Source organism: Delphinapterus leucas, chromosome 7, assembly GCF_059928025.1.
Source record: "Delphinapterus leucas isolate spDelLeu-1000000601 "Yukka" chromosome 7, BTC_Dleu_Yukka2, whole genome shotgun sequence".
Taxonomy (NCBI): domain Eukaryota; kingdom Metazoa; phylum Chordata; class Mammalia; order Artiodactyla; family Monodontidae; genus Delphinapterus; species Delphinapterus leucas.
The window spans coordinates 45,076,451-45,099,654 of NC_143135.1; the positions used below are offsets into that span (position 1 = coordinate 45,076,451).

General features: G+C 42.1%; 1 non-coding gene across 1 annotated transcript; it reads left to right on the top strand.

The window, feature by feature from the left end:
- The first annotated feature begins 12,023 nt into the window (after window positions 1–12,023).
- Window positions 12,024–12,095, top strand: TRNAE-UUC (transfer RNA glutamic acid (anticodon UUC)). Its single transcript has one exon. It is a non-coding gene; the product is annotated as a tRNA-Glu (tRNA).
- Window positions 12,096–23,204: the final 11,109 nt, after the last annotated feature.

Consider the following 23,204-nt stretch of genomic DNA (forward strand, 5'->3'; position numbering starts at 1 on the left):
TTTGACATCCCCAAAACAATCTCCCCAGCACCTGCCCTGTATTAGTTATTTATTGCTGCATAATGAGTTATTCCAAATTTAGTAGCTTAAGACAACAAACATGTATTATGGAGTCAGGAATTCAGGAGCGGCTTAGCAAGGTGGTTCTAGCAAAGAGTGTCTTGTGAGTTTGCAGTCAAGGTATCAGCCAGGGCTACAGTCACCTGAGACTTGATTGGAGCATCCACTTTCAAGCTCACTCACAGGGCTACTGGAGGCTTTAGTTCCTTGTCACAGGTCTCTCCATAGCATCTCATGACAGGGCTTCACCCGGACTGAATCATCAAGAGAGAGAATGACCAAGACATAAACTGCAATCTTTTATAACCTAATCTGAGAAGTGACATACCACTACTTCTGCCATATTCTGTTGACCTCACAGACCTACACTGGTACCAAGTGAGAGGGAACTATACAAGGTGTGATACCAGGAGGTAAGGATCATGAGGGCCATCTTGGAAGCTACCACGCACCCTCTGCCCTCTCCCACTCCAGCCTCTGCAATTTTGCCTGAGGAGTGCCCACCTTTTTCATGGTCCAAGAGGGGACTTTGGGGGCCCCGAGGATGGAGCTAAGCAATGACAAAGTAACACTGGGACGCAAGGATATGTGTGCAAAGGACAAGAACTAGGAAAAGAAAGAGCAGGACCGAGAAGGACAAAAGTAAATCAGAGGGAGCAGAGTCTTGGGGGGAGAAAAACAGGTCTTCCAATACTGTGAGAGAGTAAAACTTGGGAATGTGCAGGGGAACTGGATCCTCCATGAAGCAGAAATAAGTGATTCATAATAACACAGGTTTATTTCCCTCTTATGCTACCTGTCCATGGCTGGGGGCTCTGCTCTACATCTCCTCCTTGGGAACCCAGGCTGATAGATCAGCCATCATCTTGAACATTGCCCAAACTGTTGACAGAAAGAGAGCTCCAGAGGGTCTGGTATTGGCAACGAGATGCTCTGGCCTAGAAGTGATGCACACCCCTTCCATTCCCAACCCATTGGCTTCAAGTGGTCACTTTGGCTCCAGCCACAAGGGTGCCAGGAAGTACAATCTTATCATGTGCCTGGAAGAGAGGAGAACTGGCAATATTTAGAAAACAGCACTAATATTCCTTAAAGTCTAAGAGAGGACCAAACTTTTCAGCAAAATGCAAAGAAGAGGTTGGGGCTGGATCCTGGGGCCTAAGCTGGAGTATAGCAAAATGAGGCCTTTCCATGACTGTGCTCTGAAAGGCTCTCTGCTGGTTACTCCATCACCCTGGGTTCAAAGGAGCAAACATCTCTCAAGTCCTCTGTGTCAGGCCTAGGTCATTCTCTGACCCTCCCCTTGACTGTACGCCTCCTCGCCCAACCGTTTGATTCAGGGGGAGGATGCCTAGACACCAGGTCACGCACACCCCCAATTTCATACCCCAAAGCATGGCCAGACTGTTGAAATCCCTGGGGACAGCCCCCAACCCACTTCCCAGAGATGAATATACCTCTGCCCCTAGCCTGACCTCCTGCCCATGGTTCTTGGTAGACAGATACAGGCCAAGCGCCCATCAGACCTGAGAGGTCCCTGGAGAAGTAAGGTCCTTGCCTGCTGAGGCCCCAGTTCTCTCCCTTTTGACTAGTTCAACTACTGGGAATGTCAAGTTCTCACCCACACTAGCCAACCCAGCCCACCTAACCTAGGCAAAGGTCCCATCTCCCCAGCAGGCCTTTCACAAAGAGACCTGGAGGTGGATGGGCACAACACATGGTAACACTCTGGCTTCTCTCCACACTACCTCCTTGCAGGTTTGTTGACATTCTCTCCTTCAAGAACAGCCTATGTTAGAGCTGGCTTAGTTATTGTCAAGGTCTAAGTACTCCATTCACTCGCTCACAGATTAGGAAATATTCATGGTTCATCAGTAGGACTAATGCTACCTGACTCCAACCTCTTACCACCCACCCCTAAGCATCCCTAACAAACATACATCACAGTGAAATCAGTGTGTTTCCCATGCACCTCTAGCTTCCCCTTCCACCAGATTGCCTCCCAGCCCTCTCCGTGGAGAAATTCTGGAGCCAACAGTGCCCTTAAAGCCTGAGGCATTCAGAGATCAACTCTCCAGGAGGGGCATATCCATGGAAATTCAGGACATTTGTCACATGAACTTTGACATTAAATTTCACTCTTAGGGGCCAATCTCATCACCTGGTTCTCTATTGAAATCAGTTACAGTGGTAACGCTCCAGGGGGAGGCAGACAGCCTCTGAATGGGGCAGCCAGGAACTCCTCATGGATCAGGTGGTATTTAACTTGGGCCTTGACAATTGGGAAGTTTCTCAGCGAATGATGGTGAGATGGGACGAGGTCAGTTTAAGGCAACAGCATGAACAAAAGCAAGGAGGTGAAAATTTGGCTGATTAATAGAATATGTACAATGGAGCAGTGGAGATAAGGCTGGAAAGACAGATTGAACACTGGCTGTAGAGAGCCTTGAAATGTCAGCTAAGGAGTTACCTTGATTTCACAGGAGAAATAATAATCAGAATAGTGAAGAACTTAACTAACATCTATAGAATGTATACTAGGTCAGGCATTGGGCCAAATACTTTATATGCATTATTATCTCACAACAACCTAACAAGTTGTTGTTTTCCTATTTTAAAGATGAGGAATGTTGTCACAGAGAGGTTAAGTTACTGGTCCACGGTATGTAAGTGACACTCCCAGGGTTCAAACCCAAATCTGCCTGACTCTTCACCACTAGGTGAGATTAAATAGAGAGCAACAACATACTTAACAGAAGTGCCTCCCATGGCTTGGCCTTAAATGGCCTCAGGGGAGATTGGCAAGGAAAGCGTCAGCCTGAGCCAGATGGTTCACGGAATAGCTCAGGCCTCACCATCTGGTATCATTCACAGCTGACAGCTGAACAGAAAGCCTGAACAGACGAGTTGTCTCAGGTGGCAGGAAAGGACGCGAAAGCAGCATAGGGGGCGGAGGGTGTAGAGGTGTAAGTCATAGATACCTCTTGGGCCCCAGATGTCTCTGGGGACACCAGTTCGTGTTGGACAAAGGTCCAGATGAAATGTGACCCTTCTGCACTCTGGGACTCCCAGAGTTGCCCTGCCAAACCACAGCAGGCCTTCTCAGAGGTGTCCTTTGTCAGCAATGTGATTCATGTTTCCCCTGTGAGGGCAGAGTCCACGCCCTGGATCTATTCTGGCACTGTCTTTCTTCAGAGACAGCCTGTTCTGTTCACTGCAGCATCCACTTCTAACCAGTTGCTCTGGAGAACTTCCTGGGGCTTCAAGACACCCACGAACACTGAACCTGTGGAAGTGAGCCCTGTTCTCGATGCCTCTGGCTACAGGAAACCATAAGGACACATGTGGTGGCCAGAGGGCAGGTGAGGGCAGCAGAGAGCTGGAAACAGAAGCCCCGGAGAGAGCTAGTGACTGCAGCTGGGGGCGCTCCTGGAGGAAGTGGGAGGGGCACACCGAGAACCTCCAACTGCCAAGGAAGTCCCCTCCCCTGGGTTCACCCAGAGGCCAGCTCAAGTTGGAGCATAGATGCTAGGGGAGTGCACTGGGAAGTACGACCTAAGGAGAAGCAGAGAGATGCCAGAGACAATAGCACCGAGAGTCCAGAAGAGGGCGGGGAACATGCTGGAGGTCACCAGGGGTCCTGGAAAAGCTCTGAGCATGGGCCAGCCTTGTTCTCCCAAAGCCAGGAGAGCAGAGAGGCATAAAAGCAAAGAAAAGCTGCCCAGTTCATTTTATGAGGTCATCATAACCCTGACAACAAAACCTGTCAAGAACAGTATAAACACAAGAAGAAACAACAGACAGTCTCACTTTCGAATATGGACAGAAAATTTTTGAGAAAAACTTTAACGAATTGGATCAAAGCACATTAAAACAAAGATCAGTGATACTCAAGCAGGGTTTATTCTAGCGATGTAAGGATGGTTTGACATCAGGAAATGTATTTACATTATACAGTTCATCAATAAGAAAAATAAATCACCCAAATCTAGATTCTGAAAATCATTTGTTAAAATTCCACATCCATTTGTTGGTTCTTTTTTTCTTTTTTAACAGTTAAAATTTTAGGAAGAGTAAGATTATCTCTTTTTTATTTATTTATTTTTTTCTTTCTTGACTGTGCCAAGAGGCACGTGGGATCTGGTTCCCCAAGAACCCGCGCCCCTGCATTGGGAGCACAGAGTCTTAGCCACCGCACAGCCACGGACGTCCCCTGATAATCTCTTACCATAATGAAGACCAGCAATATCTTACTTAAAATTGAAATACTATAGACTATTCCATTAAAATCAGTAACCAGAAAAGGATGTTCAGTCTCACCATTATTCTTTAGTATTGTTCTAGAAGTTAAGGTCAATGAAATAAAGGAAAACATAAAAGAGAAACAAGGGGTGCTAAGACAAAATTATCATTATTTATCAAATCTATACCTTAGTTATCAATGCTATATGTTAAAATACCCAGATAATGTCCAGAAAAAAAATAGTAGTCAAGAAGAGTGATTAAAAAATCACTCAGAATAAAAGAAAAGTGAATTAAAACAATGGGCAATGTAAGTTTTCTTAACCCCCTAGAATGATAGCTATCAAAAAATTTGAAAACATGTCATTGGGCTTCCCTGGTGGCTCAGTGGTTGAGAATCCACCTGCCAATGCAGGGGACACGGGTTCGAGCCCTGGTCCGGGAAGATCCCACATGCTGCAGAGCAACTAAGCCCGTGCACCACAACTACTGAGCCTGGGATCTAGAGCCCATGAGCCACAACTGCTGAAGTCCGCATGCCTAGAGCCCGTGCTCCTCAACAAGAGAGGCCACCACAGTGAGAGGCCCGCTCACCGCAATGAAGAGTAGGCCCTGCTCACCGCAGCTGGAGAGAGCCCATGCACAGCAGCGAAGACCCAACACGGCCAAAAAGAAAGAGAGAAAGAAAGAAAGAAAGAAAGAAAGAAAACATGTCATTGAAAAGGGTGTGAGTAAACAGACACTCTCATACATTGCTGATGGTACTGTATCTTGGTACAGCCTCTATGGAGAGCAATTTGTCAATAGTTAAAAATTATAAATATACATGCCTTTTAATCCAAAAATTACTCTTCTAGGAATTTATCCTCTGGGTATCCTTGTATATATGTACAATGTTATTCTTTTTTATTTGTTGTTATTATACGAAAATGGAAACAAATATGTATCAATGCTCAATAAACAATTATAGTGTCCATTCAATGGCATACTGTGCAGCTTAAAAAAGAGCAAAGAAGCTTTTAATACATTGAAATGGAATGAACTCTGAGATAAAATTTTAAGTGAAAAAGCAAAGTACATAAGGCTGTGCTAGTTTGCTATCATTCGTACATGTATTTTTTAAATAGGAAAAATTATACTTACATATTTACTAGTTTATGCATAAAACACGGATGCATATAAAAATATGTATAAATACACAAGAAACTAGTAACATTTGTTGCATCTGTATACCCTTTGCTATGATTCGATTTTTAAGCCAAGTAAATATATTACTTGTAATAAATACATTTAATTTTAGAAGAGCTGGGGAAAATGTTTATAAGAAGGATATTGGAAATTCTTTGTTTTGTCAGATATGAAATATATTTTTAAACTACTCTTATTTTAAACATCACAAAAGTATAAAACTGACAAGAGTACTGACAAACTTTTAAATTAGTAACTTAAGCTATGATAAAGAAACATTGGAAATTAATAAGGAAATGCCAAATTATTCAAAAAATGGCATTGGAAAAAATAACTCTTCGGCAAAAAAAAAAATCATATTCTCACCTGACACCAAGTAAATTCCAGATTGTTTAAAATTTTAAATGTGCAAAATAAAACTAGATAGAAACTAGGTTGAAATATTTGAGTAGTTAACTGATCTCCAGATATTGATGGATTTTCAGTTTCAAACGTTAAGTCAACCCCTCATTCCTGGGATAAGCCCCACTAGGTCATGATCTATTATCTTTTTCATATACAGTTGGTTTCAATTTGCTGGAATATTAAGAACTTTTTAATGTGTTCAGAAGCGATATTGATCTTCAGTTTTCTTGTAGTATCTTTGTCTGGTTCTGGTATCAGGATAGTGCCAACGTCCTAAAATGAGTCAGCTAGTGCTCCTCTTCTCGTTTTTAAAAGAGTTTCATAGAATTAGTATCATTTCATTCTAAATTTATGGTAGAATTTACTCATTAAGCATAAAGCTGTTTGTAATATTTTCTTACTGGTTTTTAATAGCTACATGATCTATAATGATGTCTCCTCTTTCATTTCTGATGCTGACAATTTGTATCTCAGTCTGGTTAGAGGTTTATCAATTTTATTGATCTTTTCAAAGAACAAGCTTTCAGTTTAATTGACTTTCTTTTACTTTTCTGCGTTCTATTTCATTGGGTTCCACTCAGTGATTTCCTTTCATCTACTTATTTCGTGTTCCATTTGCTCTTTTTCTGCTTTCTTTTAAGGTGAAACCTTAGACCATTGATTTTCAGACCTTTAGACTTTTCTAATAACATTTTTTTCTAATAACATTTAAAGCTAAAATTTCTCTGAAAACACTGCTTTAGCTACCTACCACCAATTTTGATCTGTTGTGTTTTTATTATCATTCAGTTCAAAATAGCTTATAATTTCCCTTCTTTGACATGAGGGTTATTTAGAAGAGTATCATTTAATTTCCAAATATTTGTGAATCTTCCAGTTATCTTTTTGTTACTGATTTCTAAGTTAATTCATTTTTAGTCAGAGAATGTACTCTATGTGATTTTAATTCTTTTAAATTTCTTGAGACATTTTATGACCCATTATGTGTTTGTTCCACCTTTGTGAATGTTCCACATGCACTTGAAAGAAATGTGTGTTCTGTTGTTCTTGGGCATTAAATGTTCTGTAAATGTCAATTAGGTCAAGTTGGTAGATGGTGCTCAAGCCTTTATTCGTACTGATTATCTGTGTTCTACCAATTACTGAGAATGGAATGTTGATGTCTCCATCTATAATTGTGGATTTGTCCATTTCTCTGTTCACTTTTGTCTTTTTTTTTCCCCATATATTTTGAAGCTCCAATTCAGTGTATTCACATTTAGAATTATGCCTTCTTGATGAATTGACCCTTTTATCATTAGGAAATGTCTCACATTATCCTTGGTAATATTTCTTGTCCTGAAGTCTACTGTTTTATATTAACATAGCCTCTCCAGTGTTCTTACAAGTGTTTACAAGGTATATCTTTTTCTATCCTTTTAATTTTAACCCATCCGTGGCTTTATATTTAAGGTGAGTTTCTGTAGACAGCACAAAGTTGAGTCTCTGTTTTTAACTGGAGTGTCTGGAACATTTGTGCTGAATGTAATTATCTGTACGGTTGGATTTAAATGTATCATCTTATTTGTTTTCTACTTATCGCATTTGTTTTTTGTTATTTCTTTTTTTTTTTTTCCTTTTACTGACTTCTTTTGGATTACTTGATTGCTTTTTCAGTATGCCATTTTATCTCTACTTATTTGTAGTTTTTGGCTACACTTATTTAGAAGTACTTTCTTTTTGCCTCTTGTTTTGTTTTTAGTGATTGCTTCACATTTTATATACACATATTTATCCTATCACAGTCTACCTTCAAATAATATGCCACTTTATGTATAACATAGATCTTATAACAATACGCTTCTATTTCCCCATCCCATCCCTTGTGCTATTGTGGTCATACATTCTACTTCTACCTATGTTACAAGCATTATGAAACATTGTTATTATTTTTAAACTGTGAATTATCTTGTAATAAAATTTTTAAATGAGAGGAAATTCTTTTGTAAATACTCACATGTTTACCATTTCTTCCACTCTGCTTTCATTCATGTAGCTCCAAGTTTCCACATGGTGTCATATTTCTTTAGCCTTAAGAACTTCCTTTAACATTTTTGCAGTACAGGTGATAGTCACAGATTCTGTCAGCTTTTATTTATATGAAAAAGTATTTCTTTTACCTTCATTTTTAACGAATATTCTTCCTGAATAGAGAATTCTAGGTTGACAGAGTTTTCTTTTAGTACTTTAAAGATGTTGTTAGAAACAATGGCTTGTTTTTGTAATCATTCTTGTCTTTGTTCCCCTCTATGTAACGTATCTCTGAGTGTCTCTGGCTGAGTTTAAGTTTTGGAGGGTTTTTTGTTTTGTTTAGTTTTGTTTTGCTTGTCATTAGCTTTCAGCAATTTGATTATGTTATGCTTTGGTGTGGTTGGCTTTTTATTTTTCCTGCCTGGGATTTGTTGTACCTCTTGGGTCTGTGGATTTATAGTTTTTATTAAATATGGAAACTTTTTCTGCCATTATTTCTTTGCCCCACCCCACCGCAAATTTAAGACTCCAATTATAATACACATATTATACCACCAGTTATTGTTCCATAGGTTATAGAGCCTCTGATCATCTTTTTAGGCCTTTTCCCCCTCTCCTCTGTATTACAGTTTGGATAGTTTCTATTGCTTCTTCTAACTGAGTCTTCATTTCTAAAATGATTTTGTCTGTTATTTCTAATTCTTTAGTTCTGTTATATGATTTCTAAGTTTTTAAAATTCTGACTTATGTTGTTCTTTAATCTCTTGTTTTGAAACAGAACGTTGTACTTTGATCTCCTTTTTGAGCATGTCTCTCTGGCATGCTTTCATTGTCTGTGGGTATAGTACAATGCTGCTTATTGCTTTTCCTCATAGAAATTTGACCTTGATACTTTTCTGTTGATTAATTTATGGGAGTATAGTTTCCCTGAATTTTGTTCAAACAGCTTTTCTAACTTCACAGAGCTCCCTCTTCTGTTGTGTCCATGTAGTGTCAAAAAGTGGTAGTCTGGGCTTCTCTGGTGGCGCAGTGGCTGAGAGTCCGCCTGCCAATGCAGGGGACACGGGTTCATGCCCCGGTCCGGGAAGATCTCACATACCACGGAGCAGCTGGGCCCGTGAGCCATGGCCGCTGAGTCTGCGCGTCCAGGGGCTGTGCTCCGCAACGGGAGAGGCCACAACAGTGATAGGCCCGCGTACCGCAAAAAAAAAAAAAAAAGTGGCAGTCTGCATTCTAAAATTAAAAGTTTATTTTATTAAACAGTTTTCCTTCTGAGAGTTCATGGTTCTTTTCTCCTTCCCCACTGTTATCTCAACCTTCTCTTACTTCAGTTTTTTTTTTTTAACTCTATCTTGTCAATTTTTATTCCACTCCTAGAAGTTTCCCTTAGTGTGGGGTCCTATCTTTAAATGACACCAGGACTAGTCAGTTTCAAGAGTTCAGGTTCAAAGAGGCTAGAGTGTCCCTGTTCCTTTAGGCCTTAGCACAAGCCCTCTGTTCTCCTCTATCACTGGAGTGGGCAAACTCCTTCCAGGTTTAGCTCCGGCTCTCAGATTGACCCTCCATGCTTCCATCATGTCTGATATTTTCTCATAATTTCTCAGGTTCATCAATTCCCTGTGGCCTCCCTCTACCTCCTCCCACATAAATGCCCAAACACATTGTGGTTGCTGGTGCTTGTATTTTGTTACCTAGTTTTGTTACAAATGTTGACCCTAGGTCTTAAATTTTTTAACTAGTTGCTCTGTCTGTTTTATATGTGGTGATTCAAGAAGATTCAAAATTTATACTATCCTGCTCCTTCCGTCTTCTCACAGTTCAAATATGTATCATTTTTTAAATCAGAGCAAGGGTGGGGAACATTAGATATTCTGAAGTACATTTTACATTCCTTTTGTAATTTAACCATGGCAATAGAAACTTAGAATAAATTGGGTGAGACAAGGAAGAACACCCAACACATTTGCACTGATAATGTATGTAGCATTTTGTATACTCCTTTTTTATGAAATAATTTAGTATGTGCTTTTCATGTTTGGTACATAATCTTCATAGTGATCGTTTTAATGCCTTCAGAATATTCCACTGAGTAGAGGTACCAAAATTTACTCAGCCTGGCCCTTATCATTGGACACATGGGCTGTTCCCATTTTTCTGCTGCCGCACATGATGTTATCATAAATACATTTGTGCACTTAGCTTTTTTGTTTTTGTTGAATTATTTCCTATGATAGAATCCCAAGAGTGGGATTACTGGGTCAAGGGTAGGAACATCTCCCTGACTCTGGCAATCTATAATTTGAAAATATGTTTTGAGAATTATTTTTCTCATTATAGGGGAAAGGTTAAGACTCAGTTGTTGGTGGTAAGGATCACATAAAGGAAATAGGACAATTTTCCAGGATCACTGCTATTCTATCCTTTCTCCCAGCTGTCAGTCTTTCCTGTTTATTTTATTCAACTTTCATTTTTCATTGACTTAACCAACATTTATAGAGGGCTTACTATGTGTCAGACACTGTTGTCTCTCACCCACGCTAGAGTGAACTCACAAGTATGTGTGGCACTCTGTTCAATGACTGGAAGAAAGGGGCCCAATCCAGGTATGCCCTGGTCTATACTCTCTACAGAGATGAAGGCTACTGTGGCTCATCCTCAGCTGACCCGTCCTGAATGTCTGAGATTGCTCAAGAAACCCTAGAATCTTTTGCTTAGAGAGCTCTGGTACCAACAATGCATCCTCCCCCATAGGTAGGTTTAGCCCCATTCTAGAGTAGCTTTGAGAAAAGGTTGGACCCAAGCAATTGTAATTGCATTAGCTGATATAGTTGCTGATATAAAATAATCTTGTTATTTTATCCCCCAAAAGCTTGTCAGCTAGGACTAACCCCCAAGGCCTCCTAGTCACAACCTGACAGCTATACTGATTCAGTTCATACCCCTGACTTTCAGCCTCAATTTCCCTGTCTTTCCATTGCCCCCTGAAAACTGAATTTTGCCCTGAACTCAAGTTCCCATGGCGTGGGTTCTGGTTGTTCTTCTGAGTCCCTGTCTACCCTGGCCAGGTTTCCCTCATAGAGGGGCTGGACCCTACTCCACAACTCCCAGACACTGGTTGAGTTTGTGTTCAATGGCCTGAGTATTGAAAACCAAGATTCTGCATGTATCTCCACTTTACACTCCATGGCTGCCCCCGAATGCTTGATGGAGCCCTGCAGTCACAAGGCCTGACCCACATCTAGCCTGACTCCACCACACCTCTGTAGTCCCCGCCAGAACCAGTGGACTCCCAGGACCCATCCCATCTAGTCCCTGTGCTGAGGAGCCTATATAACTCATGTCCAGCCCTGTTGAGTTAATAATCATCTTCCCATCCACAATGTTTTACAAGAGAGGAACCCAGGGGCCAGAGAGTGAAAGTGACTTTGCAAAAGTCAATAGAAATTTTGTATCAGATCTAGGCCCAGAGCCCAAGGTTCCTCAATCCTAAGAGGAAACGAGTAAGTGGAAGACCAGAGAAGAAATTTAGGAATAGATTACACAGCAAAAGTCTAATTACAAGTCCTGAGGGCCTCAGGATGGGGAAAGAGAGGCAGCAAAGTAGGGGTGTGAAGTCAGGAAAGTAGCTAAATTGACTTTATGTGCAGCCCTAGACCATCAGATTGGATCTAGTTAAATACCTCTTGCATCTCCAGAATGTCCCAGGGATCTGAAGCAGGCTTGGGCCTATAAGTGCAGGTCAGGGGCTCACATACATAGGCCAAGGAAAAAGAAAGGGTAGAAAACTGAGGAAAGACATAGGGGCCAGGAACCAGACAGGGCCTGACACATATAGAGTTCAGGTAGTCCCTCACATCAGCTGGGACCTCCTTGCATCATGAAGATTAGGCAACCTTTGCTCAAAATACACACCACCAGGGTCTTTGGAAGTCGAAAGCTTTCTCTAGGATTTCTGTAAATGCTCAGGACACATAGATTCTCATGTCCTGCTTCCTCAGGGTAATGTTCTTTGAGTACAGGCTTTGTTTAGCACCATATCAATCTAGGCACAAAATTTAGCCCTTTCATGGAAAAAAATTCATATGTACCATACATAAGGTTAATATTTGTTTGGGAATTCCCTGGTGGTCCAGTGGTTAGGACTCGGCACTTTCACTGCCGTGGCCCAGGTTCAACCCCTGGTTGGGGAAGTAAGATCCTGCAAGCCATGTGGCGCGGCCAAAAAATTAATATTTGCTTCAAATGTTGAGGGGGAGTCACAGGGAGGGAGTCCCATCACTCACTGTACAACAGACCGCCTAGGAATCCTCATTGCACATTCCTGCTGTCCTCAGGCCCTGCAGCCACCCCCGATGATGGTTTTCTCTATTAGCCCCAATACCACAGCTTCCCACACTGCACCCACCCTCACATACTCCTCTGGTTTCTCTGTCTTCCTTCTCCCCACTCTGTCCTCTGCTCTTTCCTCTTCCTGCCATCTCTCCAAAGTCAGAAACAAATTCCCTTCCCTGTCTCACCCAGAGAGGCTGGCGTAGGAGGTCAGTTGGGGCATATTCTTGCACACCCACTGCTTCTTCACCAAATTCTTTTCTCAAAGTTACTTCCCTCCCATAGAGGAATTCAAGTGCCAGATGTTAAAGTAATTCAAATTTTTTCCACCTCAATATACATGTGTAAACAAGAAGTATGCAGAACTACTCTGATGCATAGTTCATGCCTGACCAAGCGCTATGATTGTCCCGTTCAAAATGGACTGATAAGAAAGTTTAGAACATCCTGTCTGATTCAGGAGTGTGCCCGTGGCCATGAAAGCTCAGCTGAATCCCAGAACTGAGCCTGGGAAAATTGGATTTGTCTTGTGCCCCTTGTGAAGACAGTTTACAAACTGCTGATACAGGAAAGACACCAAGAGTAGGGTGCTACTTTTTTTAAATGAGCCAAAAAGTAAGTAGTGCCTATGACACTTTCATAGAATCGTTCAAGGTTTTTCAATCCTGCATGGACTCTTAGAATATTCTCAGGTTGCAAACTTTGGGTTGAAATGTGATATCAATCTAGTTCCAAAAAAATGTGCAACAGTATCTCATATGATCAAACCAGGTGACCAGGTAAGCAATAAAGCTTCAAGATATGTGGTTTGTTCTAGTTACTACCTAGTGGTGTAAAACAACAACCAGTTTATTATTCTCAAGGATTATATGGGTCAAGAATTCAGAAAGGGCATAGCAAGGACAGTTTGTATTTGTTCCACAATGTCTGGAACCTCAGCTGGGAAGTCTGAAAGACTGGAAGGTTACTCAATGACTAGGTATTAGAATTATCTGAAGGCTCTTTCACTCATGTCTGTAACACTGGAACATCTACATGTGGCCTCTCCATCTGGGATTTCTCATAGCATGGTGGTTAGGTTTTATGGTAAGAGGTCCTAAGGTGACCCCCAATGATCCCTACCTCCTGGTATTCACAACCTTGTGTAATCTCATCCCCATGAGTAACTTCCTTCTAGCCAACAGAATATGGTACATTGATGGAACATTCCATCTGTGATTAAGTTACAGAAGATTGAGAATCAGATTCTCTCTCTCTTGCTGGCTTTGATGAAGAAAGCTGCCATGTTGAAGAGGCCCACATGGCAAGGAATTGAGGGTTATCCTGGCCAACAGCCAGTGAGGAATCACAGACTTCAATCCGATGATCCTCAAAGAACTGAATCCTGCCAACAACCATATAAATGACCTTGGAAGTGGATCCTTCCTCATTTTCACCTTCAGATGAGACCCCAGCCCTGGTTGAAACCTTGACTGTAGCCTTGGGAGAGATCCTGCAGCAGAGGAGCAAGCCAAGCTGTGGTCAAATTCCTTACTCAGAGAAACAGAGATAATAAATGTGTGTTGTTTTAAACTGCTAAGTTTGGGGGTGATATTTTACACAGCAACAGGTATCTAATATAGGTTCCAGGACTGAGCATCCCACAAGGACCAGCCAGAAATTGTATCACTTTTTATGACCTGGGCTCAGTCACATAACATTACTTCCCCACAAAGTCACAAGCCTGTCCAGATTCAAGAAGATGGAACATAGATCCCGTCTCTCAAAAGGAGGAATGTCAAAGTATCATCATGGGAACAGCATGGGGGAGGAGACATGGTATTGTGGCCATCTCTGGAGAACACAGCCTGCCTGCCACATGACTCTTTGGCCTTGTCCCATAGCAGGGCTTGAAGTGCTCATGTGTAAATTTTAAGAAAGATTTATTTTTTGGTGCTATCTTGAAATGGAGGTTTTGTTTGTGCTCCTCCTGAAATATCTCCTCTGCTTTTAAGAAATGCCTAAACAATATCTCAGCATGTCACAAGATGAATGGGAATTGGCCCTCCTGCAACCAGAGAGACCTCAGAACCATAATTTCCAAGAATGTGACCAAATATCTGAAGTACAAGCTTCTCTCCCCTTAAGAATGACTCGTAATGAATTACAACATTGCCCTGGCTACATGTTCTGAAACATTCCAGCATTGCCCCATACTCTATGCCAGCTGAACAGAATCAGGACAGTGAAGGAGGAGAATGCAGTGGGGAGAACCAATGGACACTCAAGCCAGGCTGACTCCACGGGTGCTTCCACACCCCACAGACTCAAAGAACTGCTGAGCAAGAAGGCATCTTAGAAGTCGATCAGCTCAACTTACACTAGTAATGATAGTAGCGCAGTTAATAAAACCTGACTGTAACAGCAAGTCCTTTACCACAGGATGACGTAGATTTTAGTATCCTGATGTAACTCAGACATGTCAAATTTTCAGTTTGTAAACTCCTGCTTCTGCTTAATGCTCCAGGCACTGTAGCTTAAGCCCCATCCCACTTGTCTTCAAGAAATCCAAGCTTTTACCAAGTTCCCCTGGGAATGCCTATGTGGCTCACCCATTTCTCCTGTACTTTCCACCTCTCCTGTACTTTGCCTAGCCCCACATGGAGGATCCTGGGTCTGAACATCTGCCTCCCTCAAGATACAACTTTCCTAAGCCCAGTCACTGCTCTGCCCCAGCATAAGCTATACAGACCCTTCCCCTATTTTCTCGTTGTGATAACACAGACTTAGAGAGAAGAGAATTACAACAAAGAGAAACTTAAAACCCAATATTTTTGCTCCAATTTCCCAGGCTCCACACTGGACTTCTATACCCTACTGCTCTACTGCTGCCATGGGGCAAGGACCAGCCTGCTTCCCACAACGGTGATACTCTTCATTCCCCAACTCCTTACAATCCAGATAAAAGATGTGGTTATTTCCCCACACTCCGATCCAAGGCCCATCCCCTTTGTCTTTATTTCATGCTTTAGGATTGATCTTATTCCAGGAGGCCAGAGAATTGAAATGTCCATTTCAGGGAAAACTCCAACTTCTAAATGATGTTAGAAAAAGCATTCTGACCATAGAATACCATGTATATGACACTACAGGCTAGACAATCTTGAGCCCCATAAAACCCAGTTAAGTTTTTTTTCACATTCTCTCCTCTGACAAGAGTTTATGATCAGGGTGATACAGCCTTCCAGACATCCTCAATGTCTGAGCAACCGAGTTTCTACTATTTACTAGTTGAAAATGGCTCATCCGTTTTCTAAAAGCAATAATAAACAGGCAGATGGCAGTCTAAATAGATACTAAGGAAATAAACACTGATCCAAAAGAAACCCTTTGGAGAGATTAACTCTGTCTAATACAATGAAAATGTTTGACACAATTTTACTAACCATCTTAGGTTATTGGAGCCACAGAATATCAGACCCTCCCCATTCCAGAGTAAGATCTTTGCTCTACATTTGCTTGGCCCATAGGATGCACTTCCTAAACTTTTCCTCTTTAGGAGACAAAACTGCTTGTGAATTTTAAATCACAGTTCTTTTTCAATCTCAACTTATAGGGGCAGGACAGGTATAAAGATGCAGACATAGAGAATGGATTTGAGGACACGGGGAGGGGGAAGGGTAAGCTGGGACGAAGTGAGAGAGTGGCATGGACTTATATACACTACCAAATGTAAAATAGATCGCTAGTGGGAAGCAGCCGTATAGCACAGGGAGATCAGCTCCGTGCTTTGTGACCACCTAGAAGGGAGCGATAGGGCGGGTGGGAGGGAGACACAAGAGGGAGGAGATATGAGGATATATGTATATGTATGGCTGATTCACTTTGTTATAAAGCAGAAACTAACACATCATTGTAAAGCAATTATACTCCAATAAAGATGTTAAAAAAAACAAAAATCCAAAAATCTTTGGGTCCAATCTCAGTGAATTTCACCTTGTTGCACCAACTTTATGGATGGAGGAAACTGAGGTTTCGTGAAATCCAATAACTTGCCTGAATGACACCATTAGAAAGTGGGAGAGCTGAAATTTAGAACATTAACAGCCCTAGGTGCACTGGGGCTTGCCACTATACCAGGCCACACTTGGTCTGAAAGGAAATGGTACGTATCACAAAAACATGCTGTGTGAAGACCAGCCAAGCATGCAACAAATGGGTCCCATTCAGCTTGGGATTACGGGCAGAACAAACAATAGAGCAGGCTTCAAAACGAACTTCCGTTTCCAGGATGAGAAGGAAACAGAGGGACATGAGCTCTTAGGAGACACCTGCAGAGAGCAGGGACTCAAGCCAGAGAAAGGGCGTAAAGAGCCTGAAAACAGAGGCTGAAAAGAGGACGCTACATTCATTCTTCCATCCCACAGATTTTCACCAAATGAGTCCTTTGTGCCTGGTTTTGTGCTAAGCCACAGGCACATAACAATGAACAAGTCAGAGTTCCTGCCCTCCTACACAGTCTGGTAGAAGGGACAAACAAGTAAATATAGAACTTGCATCCCGCTGATTCAAATGAAAGGGACATCCTGATTAAAATATCTATGACAACTCTGAGACTATTTGTGCCCAAGGACAGCAGGAGCCTGAATGGGTTGTCATTTCCTTTGTCTACCAACTCCGTTGTACCTGGAGTAGAATCCCTGGGGCCAGCTCTGGCTGGGCACCCAACGGGATCCCTCTAGACCTCTGGGCGGCTCAGCCTCCTTGCAAGCGTTTTACCCTGGAATGGTCTGGACTTTGAGGTACAATGCGTGACTATGACCACTGTCAACAGGCAATGACACAAAGCAACTGTCGTTTTTGGCAACAGCCAGTTGAGCAAAGGCTTAATTCAAAAGCCTCTTATAGTTTTTGTGAAAACAAATTACATCACTTGCTTACCCAGGAGTCTCCCAACCAGGCTAAAGAGTGTTTTCTTTTGGGAGTGGGCATGCGGGAACTCTGCATAGAGTGAAGTGGCACAAAAGTCTCCATATCTCAGAGGTTTGTCATGCTGTCAAGCAGAGCCCTTGGAAAACCCGCTTGGCAGGGAGGCAGACATTCTGAGAAGTCTCTGCATGCCAAGCCCTGTGCTGTGTTCAGGGAGATGCAGGAGGTCAGCTGAGGTCAATAGGGAAATAGACTTTTACTGAGAGACTTCCATGTGCCAGCTGCAGGGCCAGAGTATTCAAGTACCTTATCTCATGCAATCATAACACGTGTGTGCTCAGCTCCAAACATCACCCTGGACCCACCTCAAGGCCAATACTTAACAAATCCACCTCTAAAGCAGTGGTTAGTGATACAGTGTTCACCACAGATTCCATGGGGACAGAGACAGAACATTTACTTTGCAGACCACTAGTAAATCTTAATGCAACACCTGCATTTGTCTTCTCCCTCCTCTCTTCCCCAGTCTCTGTAATTTTCCTGTAACAGGATTCTTCCTCTCTCCCTCTCTCTCTCTCCTTATATACACAGCTTCTTAAAAGTCCCCTCCATCTCTCTCCCTGTGACTTGCCTAACCCCATACACAGAAGCCTAATAGTTAGCCAAAAAGCAAGAATATCATATTCCTCAAGCAGGACCCTTGTGAGTTTCACTTTGTCTCATTCATTCACTTAACAAATAGTTATCAAGTGCCCAGCACTGTTTTGGGTCCAGGGGATTAGCAGTGAACATGATAGACAAAAATATCTGCCCTCATATAGTTTCCATAATCTTATAGCAACACATTTTTATCTATAAGAAAACTGAGGTTCATGGTCAGTTGATCCCACAGAGTCAGACACCTGGAGCCCAGGGACAAAATCCAGCCCAGAAAAAGTAGCTCTCAGGACCTATGCAGGTTCTCAGGTGCCCAGCTAGCACCGTGGGGTTTGTGGTGAGACTGGGTGCCTAGACCCTGGAGAACTAGGTATGGGTGTCATGTTACAAGAACAGCACTTGGAAACAAGTAAGTCTGGGTTCAAGTTCCAGCTCAACTACCTACTTGGACTAGTTACTTAATCCTCTTTAAGTTTCCTTATTCCCATCTGTAAAATGGGGATACAAATTAAACTTACCTTATAGACTGTGATACACACACACACACACACACACACACACACATATGGTATCTAGCACATAGTAAGCTCTATAAATATTTGTTATTGTTTATTTATTTATTCACTTACTTTTGTTATTATTATTAGGGGGAACAATGGACTACATCGTAGTAGACCCTCACAACTTGTCAGCCCAGCATCCTTCTTTTTCTTCTGGGAACAGACTTTCTCATAATCACCTCCCCACATGTTCCTAACCTTCTGACCAACCAACTCTCCCCCTGAGGTTTTCATGGAAGCCATCATGTTAGTACAGTATGACCCCTCCCTCAGACATTGAACAAAGCCGGACTAATCAGAATTCTTCCCCAGGAAGTTTGCAACCGGAACAGGAAAGAGGTATCAGTCTCCCTCCAGGGAGGTGAACCTATTGCTCTTAGCAGCCACGTTTTCAGCCACATGGACTGAAGAGCAGTAAGGACCAGTCTACAATAAGAACGTGGAATGAAACTTATGTGCAGAGAGAAGCAGAAATGAGATTTGGGGAGCTGTTCCAGCATTTGAGAGCCTGGTTCCACTTTTTTCTTGAGGACCAACTGAGATCTTGTCTTTGAGTTCCAGGAGACAATTTTCTAAGTAAATTCCTTGTTTTTCTCAAGCTGCTTGGATGTGGGATTCTATTCTTTGCCATTAATAAGAACCCTAATTAAATACAGGTCTAATCCAGCAGGCTTGGCCTTGATAATGGGTAACACAAGCCTCTTAAAGTCTTCTCTCTAGGAAAATCCAATTTCCCCTTAATAGTCAGGTCAAATATCCCCAGCCAGTTTAGTAACCCCCTTCTTTTCCTGTTGATTCATTGGCATGAGGAGCTTGAAGTGGCCAGGTGGTAGTCTTCACTTCCAGTTTAATGGTACCATTGAGGTGTTCCCTGAAGGAAACATTCCTCCCTTGGGAAATAAGACTTCTAGACCAGCAGAGCCTAAAATGATAAAAATAGAAAGCAAAAATTTCACTAGTGGACCTCTAAATATGATAGTAAGAGGAACCTCTCCCACTTCCACAGCTTGATTCCTGGACCCATAAAAACTGGCTACAGGAGAAATAGCAACATAAGTTGGTCACTAATTTAGAGTATATATACATCCTGGAGGATATTGCCCCGGCTCTGCAAGATGTTTCCACCCAGCTGGCACTGTAATTAAGCCTTCAAAAGAACATACCACCACTTTATCAGGGCAGCTCCTTCAAGGTGATGGACAACGTTGCAAGACCAGTGAATTCCATGAATGTGAGCCCATTGCCACACATCATTTGCAGTGAGTTCCCTGGTCAGAAGCAATGCTTTGTGAAATACCATGTGAATAACACAATCTATAAATCCCTGGATAGTGGTTTTGGTAGAAACACTGTGAATAGGGAAGGCAAATCTGTAGCCAGGGTAAGTGTCTGTTTCACTGAGAGCAAAGTTCGGTCCCTTCCATGATGGAAGTGATATTTTGTAATCAAACTTCTACCACATGTGACTGGCGCTCCCAGGGAATGGTGCCATAATGAATGCTCAGTGTTGGCCTCTGCTATTAGCAGGTTGAACGTTCGCCAGTGGTGATTGGAAATCCATGTTGCTCAGTCCATGAATAACCTCCATGGACCACTTTGTTTGGTTTCCACTGGACTAAGACAGGAGTGGCTGAGGAAAGAAGCTAACAGATGTCCACAGGCATGTTATCTCATCCACCTGCTTATTAAGATCCTCTTCTGATGAGGTTTCTGTTTGGTAAGCATTCACATGGGACAGAATATCTTAGCACTATGTTCATATTCAGAGAGTTCTAGCCACAGACCTCTTCCTCAGACCTTGTCATCAATTCTCCAATCATGATCCTTCTAAGTTTTGACCATCTAAGCAAACCATTAGCCCCAGAGTCAACATAAATCCATACTTTTGCCCACTGGGAGAATTTTCCTTCACTCCTACCTTTGGAAGCCATCCATCATGGCAGGCCTACAGTGTGGCAACCATCCACTTTTGGATAGCACCAGCATATTGTACAGACCCCTCTTTAAACCAGGCTTGGAATTTTTCCTTGTCAGCCAACTTGTCATAGGAAACTCCCCAAGAAGCCACAGATTCGGGTTGAGAGGGAAAAGGCAATGTGATAAGAACACGGGCCATAGGCATCTGTGTCATTTTCTTATACAACTTATTTGTGCCTTCAGAACTTGCTTGAGCCTGATCTCATACATACCATTTCCGTTTAATGATGGAATGCTGCTGTGAATGCCCAATTTTATGGCCTGGAGGGTCAGACAACATTCAGTTCATGATGGGCAACTTAGGTTGCATGGTAACTTGACTCGTGGTCAAGCATTCAGTCTCTACCAAGGCGCACTTACAACCTAGAAACTGTTTCTCCAGAGAATAGCTGTCTTCAGAAAATGGTAAGCTTTGCTCCAGAATCTTAACAGTCTGGGCTATGATTCACCCACAGGAGACTGCTAAAGTGTCCCTACCTGCCACAGGCACTTCAAGCACAACTGGATGCTGTGTTATACAGCCCAGGTGGTAGAGTGGTTTGCGTGGCAGTCTAGATCTGAGGCAGAGTCTTCTCTTCTTTGGGGTCCCACTCCAAATTGGCAGCTTTTTGAGTTTTTCAGTAAATTAGTGAGAGTTGCATGTCCAAATGAGTTACATGTTGCCTCCAAAACCTAAAGAGACCCTAGAGGTATTGTACCTCTTTCTTAGTGGTGGAAGGGACCAGATACAGCAACTTTTTCTTTGCTTTGGTAAAGATAACTCACTGTGCTCCAGATCGCTGGACCTCTAGAAATTTTACCAAGATGGCAAGTCCCTGGATTTTTGTGGTGTTTATTTCCCACCCTGTGGTTGAATCTGTGTTTGCAGTGTATCTAGAGTAGTTCCTACTTCCTGCTTACCAGGAAGCAGGATAAAATCAGCATGATGTCATCCATCTGATGAACTGGGATGATTCAGAATGGAAAGGCAATCAAGTTTCCTTGGAACAAAATTATGACATAGGGCTGGAGAGTTGATACATCCCTGAAGTAGGATAGTGAAGGGATATTGTTGGTCCTGCCAACTAAAGGCAAACTGCTTCTGATGGGCTTTCTTAACAAGTATAAAGAAAAAAAACATTCAGATTAATAGCTGCATACCAAGTGTGTTAAATTTTTCCAGCAATGAAACTACATCTGTAACCAACACCTGATTAGATTTACAATAATTCACTGTCATTCTTCAAGATGCATCCGTCATAAAGTTGGTATTATTATACACATTTACAGATGAAAAGATAATACCACAAAGATGTTCATACTCTATTAAGGTGAAGAGCCTAGATTTGAATGCAGCATCTATTCGGCTTTATCATTATCCTATCACCGTCTTTATACCATGATTGCTCCCATTTGGGGCATGCAATCACCTTTGATCTAAGTCCTGTAAAGACCTACCAAACCCTGTAGAGACTATGAGAGAATTAGTTATCAGAAAAGAAATGCTATTCCCAGAAGACTTAGAGGAAGTGCCTGATAGAGGTACTGATTGATTACACAGACCTTGTCTTTATCAAGGTTTATCTGTGTCTCTCTGTAGTAGATGTTATAGATAAGTAAACAGATAATTACAGTGCAGTGTGGTTAAGTGCGATGATAAGAACAAGTTCTGTAGAACAAGTAGGAGGTGCCCTTGTGGAGTGTGGGAGTCAAGAGACGTTTTCTGAGAGGACACGGTACTTGAACTGAGATGGATCAGAAGGAGTTAGGCAGAAAAAGTGAGGCAGGGCGAAGGCTGGGACAAGGAGAAGAAACTAGTAGACGGGGCAGCAAACGCCAAGGCCCTGAGATGACAGCGAACACAATGGACTCATTCAGTAAGTCTGGACCTTAGAACGTAAAGGAGGGAAGGACAAGCAATGAGGCTGGGGGAATTCCCTGGCAGTCCAGTGGTTAGGACTTTGCGCTTTCACTGCTGAGGGTGAGGGCTCAATTCCGGGCTGGGGAACTAAGATCCAGGGGTGGCCAAAAAAAAAAGACAGACGAGGCTGGAAGGCCAAGCACTGGCCAGATCATGACAGAATTTATAAGCTTTGTTAAAGAGCTTATATTTTATCCTGAGGATGATAGGGAGTCATTGAAGAGTTTTAAGCAGAGAGATAGCATGACAGTTTTACGTTTTAGAGGTATTATTAAAGCTACAGAGCGAAGACAGGAGAATGGGAAGCTACTGCAGTAGTTGACAGAGAAGACAATGGCCTAAACTAGGAGGCAGCAAGGAGAATGGAGAGAAGTGGGTTGACTAGAGACACAGTTGATAGACTGTTTGACGGATGTGAAAGAGAGGAGCTGGGGATTACATTCAGCAATTAGGAGGGTTTGTGAGAATTTTGGTGCCATTCTCTGCAATAGGGAATACAGTTTAGGGATAAAATGTTATGGAACATCCAAGTGGTAATGTCTGAAAGGCCATAGGAGTCTGGAGCATATGCAAAACAAATTTAGACTGAGCCTCAAATATGGGAACCATTCAGCATATGGTGATAACTAGAGCTCAGGAAGAATGTGTAGAGTAAGGCCATAAGAGGAAAATGAAATATTAATGGTGAAATCCCAACGGGAAGTTCAGTAGAAATTGTTGGGGGGAGGAATCCATGCCAACTGAAGGTCTGGGGAAAAAATTCCACAGAAAGGGAATTCACTTTAGAGCATAGGTATTCAGGATTAAGTGTTCAAAGTATCACAGCTAACCATAATAGTTAACATTTATTGGACATTTACTATGTACTAGGCATATTTCTAATTGTTTTACATTTATTATCTCCTTTAATCCTCACAATAATATCACTATTTTATAGATGAGAAAACTGAGGCATAGAGATTTAGTAA